Source organism: Macadamia integrifolia, chromosome 9 (genome assembly GCF_013358625.1).
Source record: "Macadamia integrifolia cultivar HAES 741 chromosome 9, SCU_Mint_v3, whole genome shotgun sequence".
Classification (NCBI taxonomy): Eukaryota; Viridiplantae; Streptophyta; class Magnoliopsida; order Proteales; family Proteaceae; genus Macadamia; species Macadamia integrifolia.
The window spans coordinates 25,165,308-25,181,825 of record NC_056565.1 but is presented as its reverse complement, the minus strand read 5'-3'; the positions used below and the strand labels follow the sequence as shown (position 1 = coordinate 25,181,825).

At 39.0% G+C, this 16,518-nt stretch overlaps 1 non-coding gene across 1 annotated transcript; it reads left to right on the top strand.

The window, feature by feature from the left end:
• Nucleotides 1-8,652: 8,652 nt before the first annotated feature.
• LOC122090250 lies at nt 8,653-8,759 on the top strand. Its single transcript, XR_006143490.1, has one exon. It is a non-coding gene; the product is annotated as a small nucleolar RNA R71 (small nucleolar RNA).
• Nucleotides 8,760-16,518: the final 7,759 nt, after the last annotated feature.

The window sequence follows — 16,518 nt, the reverse complement described above, 5'->3', positions numbered from 1 at the left end:
CTCTCACATTACATCACCTTCATACCACCCCACCTCATATCCCTCATCACCCTCATACCAATCCCATTCTCAAGGTTTAGTGAATAACCCAAAAGAAGGATGGATGGACGGGTACAATTGGAAGGATATGCTTGCACTACCAGACTCCCCGAAGATGACCACATCAATAGGATCAGTGAATGCTTTAGAAGAAGGTCAAGAGGGTGATCCCACTTCTCTAATTCAGCCCACTATATCCTCAAAAGGAAACCCAGAGAACATTGAAGAAGTTATGGGTGACCTTATCAGAGCAGTAATGGCATTAGTAGTGGGAGAGCAGGTTAAAGAGTAAGCTTTCCTAATCCACATAGAGAGTGACACAGAGGATGATGAATCTGGTCTGATCCAACTTCGAGCCAATGATGTCAAGTCTATCCCTATGGAAATCTTCCAGTCCATATGCTCTGAATACTACGAGCATTTGGATGCAGGAGAATGTGATGGTCAAGAGGAATCTAATGAAGAGCCAAGTGAGGGGGAAATTAGTGAAAAAGAAGATGATGACGACGACGATGAGGATGAGAGCGAAGATGAGAATGATGGAGATGACTCTAATTCTCAAGATGATGATGAGTACCAGGATTGGGATGACTACCAGGGGCCTTGGCACATTGATGATGACGATGAATCAGGGTACTACTCACCCAGGGATCTGGGAGGATATTCTATGTATGCAATTGGCGAAGATGACCCAATGATTGATCACACAGATGCTATTCAACTGGCACTCACAATTCATATGGAAGGGGGAGATTTGGCATCAGACTCAGAAGACAATGAAGAGTATGAGATTACTGTTGAAGGTGAAGTGAATCCTATAGTGGAACACATGGCTCATATCTATAATCGTTTGGTTGGCATCAAACTCGAGGTCAATGGAATTAACCGAATGTTAGTAGAAGTAGCCATCAGTGAACAATGCTACACCGAGCAGTTGATAATCCTTGAGAAAACAGGGGGACATTCCACACTTACAGAAATGTTAGATACAGTAGTTACATGGCTTTCTAATGCAGTCAAGATGGTACGAGCCAGGGTTGTGGACATTTATGGAGGACCTCAACCTCCTACCCAAGTAGTGAAGAGGAATCTGAGGAAGAAGATGATCCAATGGTAAGGATAATTACCATAACAAATAACGATGATGAAGATTGCTATCCCACAGAGATCATTGTAAAGAAACCTATCAATGTGATAGAGACCAGAAGTGGAAGAGACTATAAGGGCAAGGCCTTAGCAGTAGAACAGTCAAGGGCTAGTGAGGCAAGAACTAGCAACTTGAAGAAAGAACCAGAGAACCCAGTCTTGGCTCAACTTAAGAAGTCCCAGGCTAATATCTCAATTTGGGGATTGTTGATGGCATCCCCCACACATCGTGAAGCAGTCTTAAAGTCTCTCACCATTGTGGAGGTGCCGAATGAGATAAATTTGACACATCTCGCACACATAGTAGGGGCAACATATGCAGTACAATCCTTGATATTCTCAGATTCAGAGATCCCCAAAGGAGCCTAGCACAACAAGGCCCTCCACATCACAGTAGAATGTCTTGACAAAGTGATTCTCCAGGTGCTCATTGACAACAGGTCCTCTTTAAATGTCCTACCATTATGGTCGGCAAAGAATATTGGCATCAACTTAGAAGAAATGAGGCCGACTACCCAAACCAAACGGGCATATGACAATAGCAAAAGGAAAATCCTTGGCATCCTCACCCTTACTGTAAATATTGGCCCAGTGAAGTTTGATATTGATTTCTAAGTCATTGATATACCGGCATCTTTCAACATGCTCTTGGGAAGGCCTTGGTTGCATCATGCGAAGGTAGTGTTCTCTAGCCTCCATCAAAAGATGAAGTTCATTCATGAAAAAAAGGTAATTACAGTAGCCAGAGATCCTGAGGTGGTTAATACCTTAGCCAATATTGAAAATGGTGAAGAACAAGACCAAGAAGTTCAACTAAGTGGTTTTGAATTAGAAACAACTTGTGCAGCCATTACCAAAGAAGTTCCAAAGGAGGAAATCCTGGCTAACTATAAGGCCATCTGGAGTCCGCCAGTGAATCAAATGATGAAGAATATGCAATATTTTCCTGGCATAGGACAAGGGAAATATCATCAAGGAGTTCTAAAGCAGCCTAGTTTGGCAATAAACAAAGGAAAGAGTGCTCTCGGGTACACTCCTCCAACCACCAAGGGGCAAAAAGTATTGAGAATGGTTAGGAAAATCTCTGTCTCTTACTACCCTACTCTCAATGGATATTTTGTAAGGGAGGAAGAAGATTTCCCCTTCTGCAGAAATGTGGAGCCATGATTCAATGAAACCGCCACGAAGCTGCAACCAGGATTTGAAGTATTCATCTAAGATGAGTTCGACTGGGTAACTCATGAGGAACAACAGAAAATGCTAGTCAAAGAAAGTGATTAAGACAGTTACATCACCGAGATAGCAGAAATTGTACTAATTGAAAATGAGCCTTCATCTAGTAACCCTACAACATTGATCCAATCAAAGGAGGCACTAAGTCCTCGAGTCCTCCTAAAAAGAGAATGGAAAAAGAAGATAAGGCTCACCTGGAGTCTACAGCTTCCCATTGATTTAAAAAACTACATTTGATCACTCCTACAAGAACCAAGAGCCCAAGAGCTACATGAGCTCAAGCCTCATCCTTTCAGAGGAAGAAGTGCATATGCAAAGCAAAGAAGAGCACAGAGAATGATGGTTTATATGTACTGTGCCCAAATCAACTGCAGCAGGAAGGTCTGTGAAGGTAGTCAAAGATGTGACCAAGGCACTAGGATGGCATCCCTCAAAAGGCTTGAAAAGATGGACTTTATAAAAAGAGGATTGAGCAGTCTCCACCAATCCTCACCCCTCAGAAAGTTCGGCTTTCGAGAGCATGAGGTTGATCAGCTAGTATTTGTGAGGAAGCAGGCACCTATCCAGAAGAACCATTGAACCATGGAAGAAAAAGTAGCAACTTTCTCAGAAGGAGAAGAAGGTCCTTCGCCGCATCTACTCATTCATCGAGCCATTGACCCGCTCCTGAACTGAACAAGCATTGGAGAAGACTTTAAGTTTGCTCATGCTATCGAGTCAACCAGCCGAATACCCTTGGCAAAGAATCAATCCAGTTATCAAGTCTTTAGTTGAGTCTGTTGTTTATGATTTCATGTCAACCTCTCCTCTCGAGGAGAGCCCAGAGTCCGTGTAAGTCGAGTCTATTTCTCCTTCTTTCATGAATGAAGTTTCTGATTCCGAGTATGACTTGCCTCCTTTTTCTGATGATGATCTTTATAAATATCAAGAGTTAATAAAGCAATGCAAACCAAAGAAAGCCCAACCTATCCGTGAGGATACTCAGGTTATTAATCTAGGAACCGACCAATGCCTTCAAGATGTAAAAATTGGCTCTACCCTTGACGACAAAGAAGCAGAACAAATAGTTAGTCTTCTGAAGGAATTTGTCGAGGTCTTTGCTTGGTCTTATGAAGATATGCCTAGTATCAATCCCGACATTGTACAGCATCAATTGCCAACCTATCAAGGGGCAAAACCGGTAAAGCAGAAGCTTCGAAGAATGTGGCCTGAATGGAGTGAGAAGATCAGAGAAAAAGTTGTGAAGCAGTGGAATGTAGGATTTCTACAAGTGGTAAAATACCCCTAATGGTTGGCCAACATTGTACCAGTGCCGAAGAAAGATGGCAAGGTACGAATGTGTGTGGACTTTTAGGATCTTAACAAGGTAAGCCCTAAAGATGACTTCTCATTGCCCCATATTGATGTATTGGTGGACAACATAGCAGGACATGCCTTGTTATCATTTATCAATGGATTCTTGGGGTATAACCAAATAAGCATGCACTCAAAGGATCATGAGAAGAAAGCCTTCACCACCCCATGGGGGACTTATTATTACAAGGTGATGCCTTTTGGGCTAAAGAATGCCAGGGCAACTTATCAAAGAGCAGCCACGGCCATAGTGAAGTCAAAAGATCGGTAGGGCCATATTCCCACATTAAGGCAATTCTTTGAAAGGATCAAGAAGTACCAGCTAAAGTTGAATCCTCAGAAGTGTGTATTCAGGGCAACAACAGGAAAATTGTTGGGTTTCTTGGTAAGTGAAAGAGGCATTGAAGTCGACCCTATCAAGATCAAGGCAATTTAGGAGATGTCCACGCCTCGGATTGAGAAGCAAATATGAGGATTTTTGGGTCACATCCAGTATATCAGTAGATTCATGGCTTTGTTGACTACAATCTGTGAACTAATTTTCAAACTACTGAAGAAAGATCAGCCCATGAAATGGAATGATCAATGCCAATAAGATTTTGACAAGATCAAAGGATACCTTATGAACCCACTAGTATTTACACCACTGGTGGAAGGAGAGCCACTTCTATTGTACTTATCAGTGGGAGAATATTCCATGGGCTCATTGCTAGCACAAAAAGAGATAGAAAATGGGGCAGAGCATGCCATATATTACCTCAACAAGAAATTCCTGGAGTATGAGACCCGGTACACATCTTTTGAAAAAACTTATGCCACATTAATTTGAGCATAAAAAAGGTTGTGACACTACATGGTAGCTTATCCAGTACGTTTAATCTCCATAATGGATCCAATCAAGTATCTCTTTGAGAAACCGGCCCTAACCAGAAGAATGGCCTGTTGGTTACTTTTGCTATCAGAGTTTGACATCACCTATGTTACTCAAAAGTCTATCAAAGGGCAAGAACAATAGGCCAATAAAATCTACATTGGAGAACCTTTGCAGCAGTCTTTTTAGGTCCAAAGTGTCCACCACATGCATGATCATGGAAAAAAGAGAGAATAGAATGCTGCTCATGATCAATAACACATCGTTGGATAATTTGATCCAGACATATCTTAAACAAATAAGGATCATCCCAGAAAAATCATTTAATTTGGGAATGAAACCTATACTTATCTTGGGTGGACCAGTGATCCAGAGTCACACTTGAAACTAAGAAGTTGACAATATCAACAAACCATAGTTCACTGGACACTGCACTGCTCATCTGGAAAGTTCTCATTGATTGGAAAATCAACAGCCAAGGAATTGGGAAGCCGAGATAAATGGTCTGCAACTAGGTTTTCAACTCCTTTCTTATCCCTAATTTTAAATCAAACTCTTGTAGAAGTAAAACTCACCTAATGAGATGGGCTTTGACATCCTTCTTTTGAACTAGGTATCTAAGAGCAGAATGATCAGTATACACCACCACATGTGAACCAACTAAGTAAGACCGAAACTTTTTTAATGCAAACACAATTGTTAAAAATTGTTTTTCAGTAGTTGTATAATTGAGTTGTGCATCATTTAAGGTCCTACTAGCATAGTAAATGACAGTGGGCAACTTATTAATTCTTTGACCCAAAATCACTCCTAAGAAAAAATCTGAAGCATCACACATCAGTTCAAAAGGTTCAGTCCAAACAGGTGGTTGAACAATGGGTGCATTGGTCAACTCCTTCTTAAGTTGCTTGAAGGATTCTAGGCAGTCTTTATAAAACTCAAAAGTTTGATCTTTAGTAAGTAATGAAGTGAGAGGTCAGCCTAACTGACTAAAGTTCTTAATAAATCTTCTGTAGAAGCCCGCATGCCCTAGAAAAGACTGGACGTCCTTAACAGATTGAGGAGGTGGTAAATTATCAATTAAATTCACTTTAGCTCTATCTACTTTAATTCCCTCCTTGGATATTACATGGCCTAAAACAATACCAGATTTAACCATAAAATGGAATTTCTCTCAATTCAAAACCAAATTATTAGATATGCACCTTTTCAAAACTAGAGAAAGATGATGAAGACATTCATAATAGAAATTCTCATGAATTAAAAAGTCATCCATAAATACTTCTAAGAATTTATGTCAAAAAAGATACTCATCATACATTGTTGGAACGTAGCAGGGGCATTGCAAAGCCCAAAGGGCATATTCCTGTAAGCAAATGTTCCATATGGGCATGTAAAAGTGGTCTTATATTGGTCCTCTAAAGCAATTGGGATCTGATTATAGCCGGAATATCCATCAAGAAAACAATAATATTCATGTCCCGCTAACCTCTCTAACATCTGATCAATGAATGACAATGGGAAGTGGTCCTTCCAGGTTACTGCATTAAGTTTCATGTAGTCTATGCACACTCTCCACCCTGATTGGACACGGTTTGGAATTAGTTTATTATTGGCATTGGGAACTACAGTCACACTAGACTTCTTAGACGCTACGTGAACTAGGCTTACCCATTGGTTGTCAAAAATAGGATAAATTATTCCATGATCCAAGCACTTTAGGATCTCTTTCTTAATGGCTTCCATCATCACTAGGTTAGCTCTTCTTTGGGGTTCCATGGATGGTTTGGAATCCTCCATAAGATGTATATAATGTTGAACAATAAAAGGTCTTATACCCTCGATATCAGCCATGGTCCAACCTAGGGCTTTTTTATTATCTTTTAACACTTTAAGTAATTCCTCTTCCTGGCTAGAAGTCAAATTTGAAGAAATTATTACAGGAAGAGTCTGGTCAAGCCCTAGGAAAGCATACATCAAATTAGATAGCAATTCCTTAAGATCTAGCTTAGGGGGCTCAACTATGAAAGGTTTGGGAATGGAATTGGAAAGGGGTCCTAAGGGCTCCAGAGATGTGTGAAGACTTAGGACTTCAGAAAATAAAGCTTCACTATCATCATTTAACTCATCCATACACTCTTAGAATTCTGAATCAAAATTAATATCAAAATTAGTAATTAAATCATCAAAAAAATATAGAAAATCCTCAAGCATATTAATCTCTTCTTCCATATGTGGTTGCTTGCCTATCCTAAACATGTTAAACTCAACAGTTTCATTACAAAAAGATAACCTTAGGAAATCATTTCGGTAATTGATTAATGCATTACTAGTAGCCAAGAATGGTCTTCCTAGAATTATTGGGATTTCATCATTGGTTAAGAAGGGTTTGGTATCTAACACAATGAAATCAACAGGGAAAATAAATTCTCCCACCTTTAGTAAGACATCCTCAACCATCCCTTTAGGAATCTTAACAGACCTATCTACCAACTGAAGAGTAGTTCTAGTGGCTTTCAATTCTCCCAATTTTAGTTGCATGTACACATGGTAAGGTAAAAGATTCACACTTGCACCAAGGTCAAGTAAGGCATGCTCAATTTAGGTGTTGCCGATGACACAAGCTATGGTAGGGCTCCCTGAATCCTTATACTTGGCTACTATAAGCTGAGTAATTATGAAACTAATGTTACCTGCCAAGAATGCCTTTTGGGGCACATTAGTTATACATTTGTGAATACAAATCTTTCAGTACCTTTGCATAGGCGGGGATCTGAGATATGGCATCCAAAAGAGGGATGTTCACTTCTATCTTTTTGAAGACTTCTAAAATTTTATCCATTGAAGCAATCTTCTTTTTGTTTACCAAGTGATTAGGAAATGGGACAAAAGGAACATAAGGACTGTTAGGGACTTGCCCTTTTTCAGAAGAATCATTTTTGGTTTCCTCAACCAAATCATCTTTAGTTTCAGAAGAATCTTTAGGTTCATCAAATGAACCTGGAACAAGAGGCACACTTGTGTCCTCAACTAAAGGAGAGTTAATAGGAGTAAAGGATGAGGAAGAATTAGGAACACTCTATTGGTACTCTCTACCACTCCTAAGGGTATAAACAACATTACATTTTTTGGAGGGTCCTTGTTGGGTCTAACCTTGTACTACATTCAGTGGTGCATTAGTTGGTGCTTGTAAAATACAGGCTGATGATGCCTAGGGTTAGGCTCTGGTTGACTGGGTAAAGTTTCCTTCTCCCTCTCACGCATAATTAAGACAATTTGGGTAAGTTCTCTCATAATATTTTGATGGCTTGTCATGAGGAGGGCCATATTTTTTTTTAAGTCACTTATTCTACTTATTTCTCCAGTGTTGGTAAACCCAGGGGGTTGCTAATAAGATGATAGGAGAGGGACCCTACGAAAACTAGCTTGCGGTCCTACATTTGGCCTAGAAAAATTATTTTGGAAAAAGATTGTTGTGTAAAGGGGGGCCTTTGGGGTCCAGGTTGACCTTGATTATAGAAATTGGAAGGTCCTACTTGGTTGCCCTGATTCCAGGAGAAATTTGGGTGATTTTTCCATCCTGGATTGTAAGTGTTACTATATGGATTATTCTAGTATAAGGCATTAACACTATCATTAGAAGTTCCCCCAAAGGTGTTGGGGCATTCTTCTATGACATGTCCAGGGGACTGGCACCAAGCACACATCTTAACTAAATTGATTGATGATGGCCTCTAGGAACAATAGCCTCAATCCTCTTGATTAGGCTATCTAAATGGGCTTCCTTGGCTACTATCCCATCCACAAAATATCATTTCCCTCCTATGGTTTTTTCACTCTCTTGGGTTGATTCCCACTCACGGGTTTTGTCAGCTAAGTCAAGTAAGAATTCCCATACCTTTCCTTTATCTGTAAAGGATGTGAATCCCTCAGGGCACATAGACTCTATCATTTGTTTAGTTAGGTAATCAATACCCTCATAAATTATTTAACATAAATGTCATAAGTCTAGGCCATGGTGAGGGCATTCTTGGAGTAGATCCTTGAATCTCTCCATAAGTTTGGAAAATAACTCACTAGGCTTTTGCCTAAACTGAAGGATATCACATCTAAGCTTATTGGTCTTGTGAGTTGGGAAAAACATCTTAAGGAAGACAACTATGAACTGTTCCCATGAGGTTATGGAATTTGTGGATAACCCATACAACCACTTCTTAGCTTGGTCTTTCAATGCAAAAGTGATAAACCTAAGCTTAATAGCATCATCAGAAAATTGTTGGATCTTAATTAGAACACATACCTCTTCAAATTCCCTTAGAAATAGGTATGCATCCTCAGAGGTCAACCCATGGAAGTGGGGCAACATAGCGATGTATTGAGATTTGAGTTCAAAATTATTACCCTGGGCTTGTGGTAGAACTATGTAGGAAGGTTGGGCTGCCCTGGCTGGGTAGAATCTATCATTTAAAGTAGGCTTAGGTTGTTCTGTCATTCTTAAAATAGATACTCTTACTAAAAGATTGGTAGAATCACGGGTCCATACACTCATGCAATAGAAAACTACCCACAGCTAGAGTAAGACAAGCACAATAGAATAGAAAGAAAAACTCTCTTGTTTTTTTTGGGAGCTTACCGACAGGGATCTGGGGTTGCTTAGGTCAATTCCTGAGGTACTGCTACAGGGCGAAACCTATCTTTATCATACTGTGAGGCATGGTGGCCTCCACTGATATAACTATTATTGCAAGTTGTTCTTCTCAGGAATTCAATAGAAGAAAAAAAAAACAATACAAAGCAAACAAAGCACTCCGATTTACCAAAAGAATGCGAAAAATAACATGGAACTGTCTCCCCTGCAACGGCGTCAAAAACTTGTTTTTGAAATTTAAAATGTCACTGCAAGCATACAGATCAGTGTAGCTATGGGTTGAACATAGAGAGAATAGCCACTTTATTTTTGGCTTCTTTTAATAATACAAAAGTGAATTGATTAACGGTTGTGATCTAATTCTAACTACCATCCTAAACATATGTATCTAAAATAACGTCCTAACCATTCGTCATCTAAGAATTTAAATACGCATGCCAAGCAATTAAAATTAAATAAATAAATAACTGAAAATAAAAAACACATGCAATTAAAAGCAATGAAGGAAAAAATGCTGAAATAAAAATAAAGTAAAAGAAAGGGGATAAAGCTAGAGAGAAGCTCACAAGTAGGTTTCTCTACTTAGCCCTAATGATGCATCATAATATAAGCTTCCCTATTTGATCAGAGAGTCACTCTTATAAGGGTTATTCTACTTGGCTTTAGGGAAAGGGAGGCAATTAAAATAAAAATAATAAAATGATGGTTCTATGGCTAGGAGGGGCAAAGCCAACACATACACTAGCCATGAACCTTGGGGGAAAGGGAAAGCAGTAATGTAACGACTGAAATTAAAATCCTAAATTAAGAAAGAAAGGGTAGTCAGAAGAGGGAATAAGAGGGGGGGTGAGAAGACAACTGAAGGGGCCTACTTACTTGAACTTCAACTTGATCGATTTGAGATACTAGTACTAAAAACCAGATCTAGAATATACCAAATATGAAATTTCTAGTACTAGAGTAAACAAATCTAAAGAAAAAAATTGAACTTGAAAGACATGCTCCATAACTTGTTCTTGTCACCTAGAACTAAGCCTAGAACTAGAACTTGAAAGTTACAACTTCAATTGCTTAAACAATAAAAATAAGAGATTGAATTAAAAACAAAAGTGCTTGCATTAATTGAATAAAAAGAAATTACAAAAGTGTTTAAAGTATAAACCTAGAACTAAAACTAGAGAAAGAGAAAACCAGAGAAAAAGCAAGTAAAAAAAACATAAGAAGAGAGAAGTAGAGAGGAAGAGAGGGATCACCCTTTAGGGTTTTGTGGACTCCTTTTTATAGGGAATAGGAGAGAGAGGAGGATGTCTAAGGGCGGATCCCCTTGGACAATTTTGTGGTAAGGTAGAGGAGAGAAAAGAGAGAGAATCGTAGGAAGTAGGGAATCCCCAACGATTTTGCTTCCTTTTTCCTTCTTTTTTTATTTTTTTATTTCTTTCTCTCTCTTTCCTTCAAAAGTGGGCAGCCTCTTCGATGATTTTTCATTTAATTTTTTCCTTTTTTTTCCTTTCCTATTTTTTCTCCCTTTTTTCTATTTTTCTCTTTTATTTCCTTATTTCTCTCTCCTCTTGCGTAAGATACCCTTTGGCCGGGCTCCTTTGAGTGATGAGTAGGAGAGAGAAAATATTCCAAAAAAAAACCTCCACAAAAAAGTAGCAACTAAGAGGTTCAAACTTGAGACCTCCTAATAAAGAAGAGATTTTATGCACCACAACTCACCAACTACGCTAGGTAGTTGTTACCAAAAAAGAATCTTCGATCACTTAAGGGTGTGGTTCATCAATCCTTGTTGGCATTTGGAATATTTCTTGTACCTCTGGGACAACTACAAATAGGCTGGTTCGGCATCTCGGTTCAGTTCTAATCCATTATTCTTTTTCTGACCCGAAAAGAATAATCACTTGTACGGTTGACCAAACGAATGTGTATTTTTAATTGAACACGTTCATCTTGCTCAGAATTTTGTCCTCTTCGTAACCATGAAAAGAAACAGGACCTTTTTATGTGTAAAATTGGATATATAACGCCCGATAGTCCTTAAGGCCTCGAAAATATAAAATCTACAAAAAGAGAGTAAAACCCAAGGTAACTCCATTTTAAATATGTAAAATACATGTTTTACTACCTTAGATTTCACACATAAATGTGCTCATCAGATATGCATAGGCTGCCCTGCCCCAATCCCAAGAACCTACCTCTCGAAGATTCTGGAAGAAGGCTACCAGGCGAATATCCACCCCCCTCGAAGGTCGCTGAAGAGGCACTGACCCACAGCAAACAAAAGTAAAGAGCGTGTCACCTGTGCTATGTTGCCGGGGTTTACCAATAGGCTATTTCTCCACCAATGTGCACTGATCTCACCAAGGCGGATATGTGTCTAATCAGCTATAATGTCAATGCCTGTCAAGTCTGCAAACTCCCTGGCAATCGAAGTCTCAGGAAGGGTCAAGGGTCTCCCCCCAAATGGTATGCCCGTCAAGGCATAAAAGCAAAGAGACGTGATGGTGATCTCGCCAACAGGAAGATGAAATGAGTGGGTACTCGGCCACCATCGCTCCATCAAGGCCCCTACCAGTGCTAGAATGAATTTTTGGGTCTCTATGAAAGCTAAACGACTTAGGCAGGATGAGTCAACCATCTCCTTCACTCTACGAGGTATCTTGTACCATGACCAAACCATGTTCTGATGGCCATACAGGGCCAAGGTTGGTGGTACCCCCCTTCATGCTAATAAAAAAGGGTAACAATAAAAATAATAATAAAAAAATGAATGAAGGAGCAAACAATAAATGAAATGTAAAGACTTACTCAAGAACCCCATGTGGAGTTGTAGATATGGTTTCGGGTGTTATGCAGAGTCTGTCTGGAGTACCAGTCTGTAAGGCTCTCGTCCTTTTGAGAGGAACTGCTGCAACCATCCAGCTGAATTTCTCCACAAGTTTTTCTCTTTCTTCTTTCAGCCATATTTTCCAAAATCACAAAAAAAACACCAAGAAGTTCCCAAATTAGCACCAACGCCCATAAAAATGTCAAATTCTCCAAATAACTCCCTCCTCAAGAACTATGAAGATCTTCAAGGAGAAGATGAAGAACATCAAGGAAAACTCGAAGATCTTTGAAGAAATGTGAAGAAACTTGAGAAAATGCGAAATGGTTCAGATCTTCGAGAAGATTCTAAAAACCCAAACTCACTCACTCACAAATCGTTCCTAACTCAGAAAATTCAGAATGAGGAATAAACAGAGGAGGGGGGACCATTTTATGGAAAAAATTCGTTTTCCCCAAAAAAAAAAAATGATTCCAATTCCAAGGTACAAATAAAAAATTCTTACCACCAAAAAACAAAATTCAAAATAATTTGTGGCAGGTAAAAAATCAAAATCATATGGAAAGTAAAATCTACTTGGTAGATAAAAACACATGAAAGTGGTTGGTGAAAATTAAATCACATGGAAAAGAGGAAGGTAAAAGTCAAAATTTTATTGATGGGTAAAAGAATTTTTCATAGTCAAAATCAAAAGTAAAAGCAAGATTCCAAATCAGAAGTCAAAATTCAAGGTTCAAGATTCCAAATCAAAAGCCAAAATTCAAAGTTCAAAGATTTCAAATCAAATCCAAATCAAGAGCAAATCAAGATTCCAAATCAAAGAGCCAAAAATCAAGAATCACAGAAAGAAAAGAAACAATTGCATTCACCCCGCTCCAAGTGGCCCAATTGCATCTACCTGGCCCCAGGTGGGCCAATCTCTTTGAATCGGTTTCGAGTGGCCCGATCTCATTATTGATTCCCTAAACTAGCACATGTGAAGCCCAGTTAAGGAAAATCCAAGAATCAAATATTTTTTCCTATTGCAATATTGGAAGAGCAGCGAATTCCTCTCTTGTAACCACTAGTCCCAGATAATCCAGATTGGCTCAAAAGACCCAGCCTGGAGACCAAATTCCCTGACCTAGCACATGTGAAGCCCAGCTAAGGAAAATCTAAAAATCAAATGTTTTTGCCTGTTGCAAGATTGGAAGAGTAGTGAATTCCTCTCTTGAAAACACTGGTCTCAGATAATCCAGATTGGTTCAAAAGACCCAATCTTGGAGACCAAATTCCTTGACCTGGCACATTTGAAGCCCAACTAAGGAAAATCCAAGAATTAAATGTTTTTGCCTATTGCAAGATTGGAAGAGTAGCAAATTCCTCTCTTGTAACCATCAGTCCCAGATAGTCCAGATTGGTTCGAAAGACCAAGCCTGGAGACCAAATTCCTTGAACTGGCATCTGTAAAGCCCAGCTAAGGAAAAGTCAAAGATTAAAATACTAAAAACTTTTGCAGGATTGAATCTTGGATGTAACTTCCGACTTCTGATCAACAAGATGATAATTGATTAAGGAAACCTGAAAACATTCCCCCCTACCTGAAAACCTTGAAATCCCATGTGAGAAAAAAGAGAGTCCAATTTTTGACATTTTATATACAGAGGAATCTGGTCAAGATGACCGCACAGATGCATAGTACTTGGAATTATGATTCTGATGATATATGGTACATCAAAATTGGACCGTCGGATCTCCCGCAATCGTCCCAAAAAAATCAGATTTTTTCGCACACATGTCACATATGCCGGTCAGCTTGTTGGAAACCCTAAAACATCCCCCACGTACCCAAATACCCCAAATTCCCTTGGAAACATCCCCTACCTAAAAAAACCCCAAAAACCCCGTGTTGAAGAAAAGAGGGTCCAATTTTGACATTTTATATACGGAGCAATCTAGTCAAGATGACCATACGGATGGATAGTGCTTGAAAATACAATTCCAATGATTTATGGTACGTCAAAATTAAACCATCAGATCTCCCACAATCATCCCTGGAAAATCATATTTTTTGCACGCATGCTGTGAGGGTTGGCCAACCAGCCAACAGGCTAGCCCGCACGCATGCTATGCGCGTTGGCCATCCAGCCAATTGGCAACCCTCACACACCCCCATGCACGCCTTGCGTGCCCCCGTAGCAAGCCTTGCGAGCACCCACAGCACACCCCATGCATGCCTGTAGGCTAGCCTACGTGTAGCCGCAGGCCAACCCTTGCACACACAGGGCAACCTGTGTGCAGTAACAATCCAGCCTGCTTGCATGCCCCGTGCACCTTGCCAGCCACTGTGCCTCCTCTGCCAGTCTCCCACATATGCTCATGCATAACCAGTGCACCTTGACCCAACCTCGTGTGCTACCATCAATGACCGGGATTTGTATTCCACTTACCTGGTGGATTCTCTCTTCACCCACTTGTGCATATGCACTACCCCGCTAGTGTACCCTACACTGCAACCTCCCATTGGCCTGGGAAAAGAATCTTTTTACCTTATTGGCCCAAAAAATTTCACCTTTTTCCTATTAGTCTGAGAAAATCCCCCTCCCTCCCAATGATCCAAACTTTTATACTTTCTTTCCATTGATCCAAAAAAATAACTTTTTGCCCCCATTGGCTAAGGAATTCCCCTTTCCCTCCCCATTGGTTTAAAGATCCTATAGACGCTAGGAACATAGAGATCCTCTCTGAGGGTGAAGTATTTATAACATTTGATGTCTCTTAAAGGGCAACTTTCTTTGGAAATACTGACAATAATAAGACCCCAGTGGGTAGAAGGACCCTTGAGATGCTTATTAACATAATCAAATTTATAGATATATTCCACGTAGCTACTTGTTTTAAGATGTCAAACTTTCTTTCTCGTATTAAATGTGTAGTTTGTACTTTTGGACCAAATTATAGCCATTTTTTGTTATATATAAATTTAGTTAATCTCTAATTATTCTACTCACAACATTTTTTGTGGAAAAATTAATATAAACTTTATTTTTTAAAATTAAAAAAATTAAAAATATATCAATGGATCTAACGTGATTTTGTATTACAAAATTATGAGCTCACATAGTAGAACCTTAAGGGAAGGGAGTTCCTATAAGTTTTTTGACGGTGTGTGAAAGTAATGGTATGGTTGTAATTATAATATTGTTTAGCAACTTTTGGATCAATCACAAACCTAGATATCTAAACATGTCATGATCATGGTAAAGTGCATTAGTTAAGGTTTACTCCACCCTACAAAAAAGCATTAGTTAAGTATGTCCACTGCCTACCAAAAAAAAAAGTATGTCCATTTTGAACTATAACCAATAAACCAACTCAAAATGGATCATCTGAAATCAAACTATTAATACTTAGTTTGGTTTTTAAGTCTAATAATCAGTTTGGTTTTAATTGAGAAACATCTCTTGTAAACCGACAAATAGTTAAATCATTAAACTAACTAAATATTAGAATATTAGAAAATTATCTTGTACCACCCCTATTTTAAAATCTTACATGACATATCACCCTAATTTGCCCAAAATATCTAACATACCCCTAAAGCCTAACACGTTAGATTAGAGATGGCAATGACTCTTTTGACCCTAGAATGAGATTTGAACTAAAACCTATTTCTCATTGTTTTCCCCTCTGTTTTTTGCTCTCAAAGACCAGACTTTTGAACCCTATAATGAATTTGTAGCCAAAAACCGACATATTCAATTTCAAAGAAAACAACGATCTACACCTAAAAATCTGAGTCTGATTCCCCCCACCCCCCAAAAAAAAAAAAAAAACAAAGCAATTGCATTTTAGTTTGAGGACTGAAGGTGCTGAAGACCAACAGATTGGAACTGTTTGCCATGGAGGAGTTTCCCCAGAATGGGGTAGATTACAGAATCAAGTGGTCTTCTTGAGGTTTTTAGGGGAAAAAAAAAAGTGAATGGGGGTAGAAGACAAGGTTCAGTGTTTTACCCGGTGAGGCTTAAAATCTTCTATGGTTCTATGTTTGTTGTTCATCATTTCACATCGTGAAGGAATGGAGCGGAATGTTATGGCTCTCTCACTTTATATAATTCATTTTTTTTTTTGTAAGAACTTTATATAATTCTTACCTCTTGGACACTGGCAGATTCGATAGAGAGTAGCCCAAAAGGTTTGCCCATGTTCATTTCATTGTTCATATTCACTGACCAAGTGGTAGATGGATATATAAACTCTCTCTCTCTCTCTCACACACACACAAAAAATAACTACGAAAGCAGCTGCGACACTAACAACTAGGTACTTAGTTCAATATTCTTTCCAGGTCACAGAATCTTCATGAGTTCCTTAAGCCCAACTAAAAACATCAAAGCGATTGATAAATGTTTGTTATAAATA